The sequence below is a fragment of the Folsomia candida genome, unplaced genomic scaffold (genome assembly GCF_002217175.1).
Source record: "Folsomia candida strain VU population unplaced genomic scaffold, ASM221717v1 Fcan01_Sc005, whole genome shotgun sequence".
Classification (NCBI taxonomy): Eukaryota; Metazoa; Arthropoda; class Collembola; order Entomobryomorpha; family Isotomidae; genus Folsomia; species Folsomia candida.
Window position 1 is genome coordinate 6367435 of NW_019091197.1, and position 6682 is coordinate 6374116.

At 36.0% G+C, this 6682-nt stretch overlaps 1 long non-coding RNA gene across 1 annotated transcript; it reads left to right on the plus strand.

Moving 5' to 3' along the window:
- The first annotated feature begins 1183 nt into the window (after nt 1-1183).
- Nucleotides 1184-1842, plus strand: LOC110850154. Its single transcript, XR_002547938.2, has 2 exons — nt 1184-1382; nt 1530-1842. It is a non-coding gene; the product is annotated as an uncharacterized LOC110850154 (long non-coding RNA).
- The last annotated feature ends 4840 nt before the right edge of the window (nt 1843-6682 follow it).

The following is a 6682-nucleotide window of genomic DNA, read 5'->3' on the forward strand; positions in this document are numbered from 1 at the left end:
GGAATGTTACCATTTCGTAAACTTCGAAATTATTCTCGAAAAACGAAAAAAATGTCAAAATTTTCAGGTAATTAGCATTACCAATTTCAACCTAGGCCGTCAATTCTCTGGGGCGATGTGACCAATCGGAAATGAGGATAGAATGCCAAATTCCGGTTTAATTGGCTTACTGGTAGCGTCACAAAAATTGTTGTCAGCATTTGGGGCGATATGAAAAACTGGGGGCAACTTGAGAAAAAGCGCTCGTACACGTGTATGCTGATTTTTGATTTCATTCGACACATCAAAGAGCGTTTTTAGTTTTGTGACAACTCTGCACACACCATGTACCGGTATTGCAGAAGTTAGTCAACATTAACTTGGCATATCCATCAATGTTGATCAAATAAAGCATTGAAGGGATGCGTTCGTCACTGACGGATAGACAGACAGACAGACAGACAGAGACCGTGCTATTCTTATTATTAATACAAAACTTATATTACATAACCACATATTGAAATAAATTTTAAATCAATTAAACATTGAAATATTTCTAGGTAGAAAATTTTGCACTAATTAATAATTAATAATATTGTTGCTTACTATGATATCGCTTCAATCTCGCTGAAGAAAGTATTTCACGGAATCAATTAATGGGGGCGGTCTCACTAGCGGTCTCACAAAGTGTATCCTATGACCGGCGACAGCCGGGCACGGTCTCTAGTCCAACATTATCGATTGTGGTTTCGCACGACCGATAAGATTAATTACTCAACTCATATCACTGTTTGAAATGAACTACGTTCGTCGAATTAATACCACGCATTTGACTTATGCAAGTAAATACGTAGTTTATAACGTTAATTTTATTATTGACAATCTTGCTCAGTTGGAATTTCCCTTGTCAACTCTAATCCGATACCAAAATTGGGAATAGATTATAAACAAGGCTTGCCATATACATCTGTAAATGTATTTGTTTAGTAGATAATATATGTTGCATATGCGATACGCTATGATTACAAATTATCACTTACCTTCTCAGAATTTTTCATGCGCACTAGGTAGGCAAATGACCGATTGGTATGGCAAATATTTTGCACACAGCTCGATTCTATTTATTGCTATTTATCTCTTAGTAAACAGACGTAGTTAGAATGAGGATATATAAGGACTGGCCGGAGGTTCACTTATCATAACCAAAATTAAAGTTGAGGTTTGATTCATCAAGAAAAACAATCTCCGTAAAAAGTTCAACATTAACTTTGCAACCGTAGCCAAATTGTAAAATTTTATACTTGGTAAAACTTAAATTTCTTCAAGGATGAAGATAATTATTATTCTGGTTACATTTGGCTTGGCAGTTCTTTTCAGTATTAGCCGGGCAAATGGGAACCCGGGTAAGTTGTGAATTCTAGAAGAATATGTACAACCTTAAGCAACATTTTGATAATAGCAGGGTTAAAAATAAGCATGCAATTTTTTAAAAAAAGTTGGCACAAAAGTTTCGCGCGCGTTATATACATAAGTATGTTTTTTAATTGCAGTTCAATCAGAAGCAGAAGTTCTTGCCATACCTTGCAACGGTATTAATGGAAGCAGACATGGCACCTGCATCGCATCCTTCCTCGCCTGCCTTCCGAAAATTCCACTCATTTCGTTCCAATGTCCCTTGGAGCTGTCAGTCTGTTGCCCAGATTGAAATTGACACGGATAATATTTTGGTAGTATGAAACAGTTATAGTGACGTTATTTATCCATAGAACGTCTTAAAGAAAAACACTGAACTATGTAAAGAGGGTATTTAGATTAATTGGGGGGTATTTAGTTTAATAAATCTTACAACTTCTTGCAACATAATTACCTGTACAGACCATGAATATTGACGATGTCTTTCGAAATGCATTTCAACGGAGATGATGGAATAAAGCATTTATGAATTCTGTAAGGCTTATCAGATTACATTTTCGATTAAGCCTAATGCCTGTAGTAGCGGTATACATTATAATCTTAAAATGAGTGTAGTTTAGTATTGAATAATTTAGTTTTCTAAGCGAAATAGCACCTATGTCAACAACATTTGCACATATTTTGTTCACTAGCTTTGTGGATATTTTCAGTTCCGATGTATGCATCTATTGAAAGGAGTAGATTTTAAATAAAATTTGCCCACACCATACAATTGAACTACGGTGAGTGCGAAATCCATGCCGAAGAAACAATGACGAAGAGAAGAGGAATGCAATGCCTTCCATGAATCCATCAGCCTTAAGATTTGCGAGTTGCCCCGAGCGACCAGAAATACTTTCCCTGACTTTTTTTAAAATAAAGATAGGAAACAAATTCTTTAATAACGATTAAATAATTTCCAGATTTATTCCATTCCTAATTTTAATATATACTACGCACAAGCTTTGACTGCGATTAATTAAATATAGACACTACTGGAATTATTACCTTACTTGTGAACGTTCCAAAATTTCCAGATACTCTCAGAAGTTTGAACAGTAACGGCCAGCATGATCCCACCCATCCAGAGGAAAAAGATGGTTTGAAACTTTCCATCCAAGCCCACCCTTCGAAAAACTTGTTTGTTGACTTGACTATCCTTCAAGGGAATTACCTCACTTGCCCTAAATTCTTTACTGACATGATTGAAATATTCATAGCCTAGTAACAAATGATAAATCCCAGATTCTAACAATCTCTTAAAGTTCTTGACAACCCTATGCTGCGATACAGTTTCAAACCTCCATCCGACTGCAGCCACGTGAAATTTATCACGACTAACTTGCAAAGGAATGCGGGAAGCATGCTTCCTCTCAAGGCTGTACTTAAACGATTCTGTGTCTTCCTTTGATCCGACGTAGACTGATTTATGACAACGTAGTAATTCCTCTTGAATACCGCTCCAGATTTCTGGGACGGAAATAATGGGTGCCTTTAGGTTAAGGAGGGGCATGAATTTTACAGGGAACGAGCGATGCCTTGGGTCTATGATTGCCTTAATCGTTTTATCTTTACGTCTTGTAAATCCTTTCTCGCTGGCTGAACGGATAAGGGTTTGCATGTCTGTATAAAAGGAGTAACTTAAGGAGGAAAGATAATCAAGTTGTGGTGTTTGTTTTGGTGCTGATAAAATGGCAAAACAGGAGGATGTAGTTATCAAATATTTCCGTAATTCAGTACCATTTTCTAAATATGGCAACACAGCTAATAGGGTAAGTACGTCGTGAAACCTTGGATCAACTTCTGCATTCATTTTTGCACGACTGAAGACAAAGTTATGTTGTGCACAATTATTTATACAAGTTTGCGAAATAATGTCCGGCTAAAAGTCGTTTTGGACGTCCAAAAAGAAACACTGATTACGCATTTTCTGACAAACCCAACCATATCTTCGTTATCACGTCGAGATTCTGGGCATTTTCACCACTGTCTCGAGCATTTTTGGTTGCATTGCATTTTCACATGAGGTTCGGATGGAAAACTAATTCGTTTCGAAGTGTTGTCGAGACAGTAATGAAAATGCTCAGAATTTCAAGGAGATTATGAATAGATGGTTGGTTTTGTGACAAAATGCATGATAAAGAAGTTGGTTAGGTTGGGTTAGAAATATATACCAAGTGTCGCAGATTGTGAAGCGGTGAGGAGGCATGTATGTATTTATAATTGGCCATAGAGTGATTTGGGTAGGAACTTTTCTAGTTATGAAGATCACGTTGTGACAGTGCCATTAGTATTTAATTTCTATGTCTACGCTAAAGTTTATTTTTGCTGCAATTTATCTTACTTAAAATCACAATATGTCCTTCGAGATTTGAGCTTTAATTTATTGACTCTTTTTCAACATGGTAAGAACTTCTGGCCTTCAGCCTCATTCACTTTCGTGACTACGTCAAATCAGTCACCAATTCGGACAGTGAGTCAAACGTCGAGAATCACCATTTGTAATTTGAATTGGATTGGCATTAATTAAATTATAAATTGTGAAATACTAAACCACCCCGCCAAATTGTTTAAAGTGAAATCGCCCACACAAAAGGGTAGTCAGTGTAAACTTCATTGTAATGTCACACTCATCAGGATGCGTAGATGTTAACTTTGTAGGAATTAATCACTCGCAAACATGTCAAACTACTTATGTAAAATTTCACAGCAATTAAAATGTCAGAAGCAAAAGTGCTTACAGTGGTTTCATATTCTCCTCTAGGGGACACCACGCGGACAGTTGACACCCACCAGAAATACATCTTCCCGTCAGAGCTCCATTATTTTATTGAATTGTTGTCCCCGCTTTACACTCCGAGCTGGATTTGCACCGAATTGTAGCATTTTTCTGGAAAATATCAATAAAGTATGATTAATTTACACGGGTGTCATTGCATCAGCTTGGGACAATATTTCCACAGCTTTATGGTTTCCCCATAATCGACCCATGCTAAATAACCTCCTTCGCCTCATATCCTACAATATTAACGTCCCCACATGTCCCCACGCCTCCCGCGGCCACTGGGCGGTAGCACACAGGTACACTCCGCGTCGTAAGTTTAGCCTCACCCTACGCCATAGTCATATCTCTGCAATGGCTGAAACGATTTTGATGAACTAAACTTTATTTTATAGTAAAAGCAATTTGTATAGAAGGGTTGTAGTTCAATTTAACTCAAGTTGGTTCGAAAAAATAAAATCCGTCATAATACAAAAAACGTTAAATGTATTAGGAGAAATCAGAATGATACAAATAATTTATTTTATTGCCATTTTTCATGATTGATTTCTGGGAAAAGGACAAAATTAATATATTTTTTCAATTGTTGGATTACGGATTACGGATTACTAATCCGGATTAATCCTAATCAGTATTACTAATCCAAGCAATTTTAATCCGGATTATCCCAACTCTGGGTGGGGCATATTTCAAATCGAGTCCAACGAATTGGTTGGAAGTCAGAAATAAGGGATAGTTCTGGAAACATGCCAAAGCTGGAGGATCGGCTACAGCAAACCATTAGTGCCTTAGATCCGAAGAAGTCTATCATCAATTATGATTATTACAATTTATATTAAATATATATTAAATATTTATATTATAAGTTATATTATTATAAGTTATATATTATGAGTTATATTAAATATTTTTTAAGTATTATTTAAATATTTTACCCTTTAGCCCGTAAGGGCAACAATAGTCGTTCGGTACAAGAGCGAATAAAATTAAAAATTCTATTCTGCACAAATATAGTTTTAACGTTCATGTGTCCACGGGAAAACAAATATAAAACCAATATAAATGTAACTAAAATGCATATTACTTAAATCGAACTGCAGATTTGGAGCGTGAACACATTTGACGTCTTATTTTCAACTTAACTGCTTTCTCTAGTCTCCAAATGTTTACCAGCAAGCTCTTCCTAGTTTCCCTAATAAATATCAAACTGCATACACCCAATAAAGCAAAGTGGATGATAAACATGGATTGGACACTGTCAGACAATTTGATAGCTCTAACCCTCCATTCTCCTTCCCCTCCCTTCTCTTTTCCCACATAACTTGTCGCCCATTCTTTAATTCCCCTGCCTAAATTCTTCCCCACAATCTGAGTTAGCTTTTGATAAACACCAAATTCCACGAAATTCTTTAATAATTTCGGCAGCTTGGATTTTTCAGATGACCAAACAGCGATTCCCCAGGGTTTTGAAAAAATTCTTTCTTTCCCCTGGTAAAAATCTTTTGTCGGATAAATTTCGTCCATTGTCTTAACATAATTGGAGACATCTCTCCATTCGCCAAGATATGCGGAGGGTTCGTCACAATCGGTTATTTCTTTTAGTATCGCTTTTTCAATATTTTTTCTATCTGTATGGAAAATGTATCCGTGAAGATATTCCCAGCCAAGTTTTGTATCCAAGACCTTCATACTTTTCAGAATTTCTAAATTACCAGTTTGGTTAAAAGCATTAAGTAATATATCCTTTGAGGAAACTTTACTCTCGTTCCATAAACTTTTAGGGAAAAACCTTCTTTTCGGGTTGAGCAAATAAAATAACAACTTTGTCTCGGAATGAGAAAAATTATAATATAGTAAATCAAATAGGTTCCCCAAAATTGAGAAAGTTTCGTAAGATTCCCTTTGAAAGGGATGTACAAATTTATCCATCTCATAATCTCGAATTTTAGATAAAATACTGAAACACTCGGAACGTTCACCTGGCGTCAAATGAATTAAGGGATTATATCTTTCTTTAGCTTCCAGATAGTAATAATCTTGTGCTTTGGCCACGTTGTAAATTGTTTTATTTAGAACACTTTCTTTTCCATCTTTGTAGCAAGCTAGGTGTTCGAAATCCCTAATTTTGTCCTTTGGGAGAGGAGAATTCACAAATTCGATCAAAATCCCAATATAGCAAACGCTAAAAAGCGTACCGATAAATAACCAGGGAATATTTATGAGTCGAAATGGCAAATTGTCATCTAGCCTTTTTGGAATGAAACTGTATTCGTCTACCAGGAAACCGAAGAATGTAAGAAAGACGTTAAATTTTATTCCTATCTTTAAAAAACGCTCCGTATAGAACCACACAACTGTCGAGATAATGCAAACCGTACAAATTAGAGCAATCCATAAGTTAAAGGAAAACGGAACGAAGTAAATCAGGAAATCTAAACTTCCTTTTGCATAACACGAGAAATACGTAAT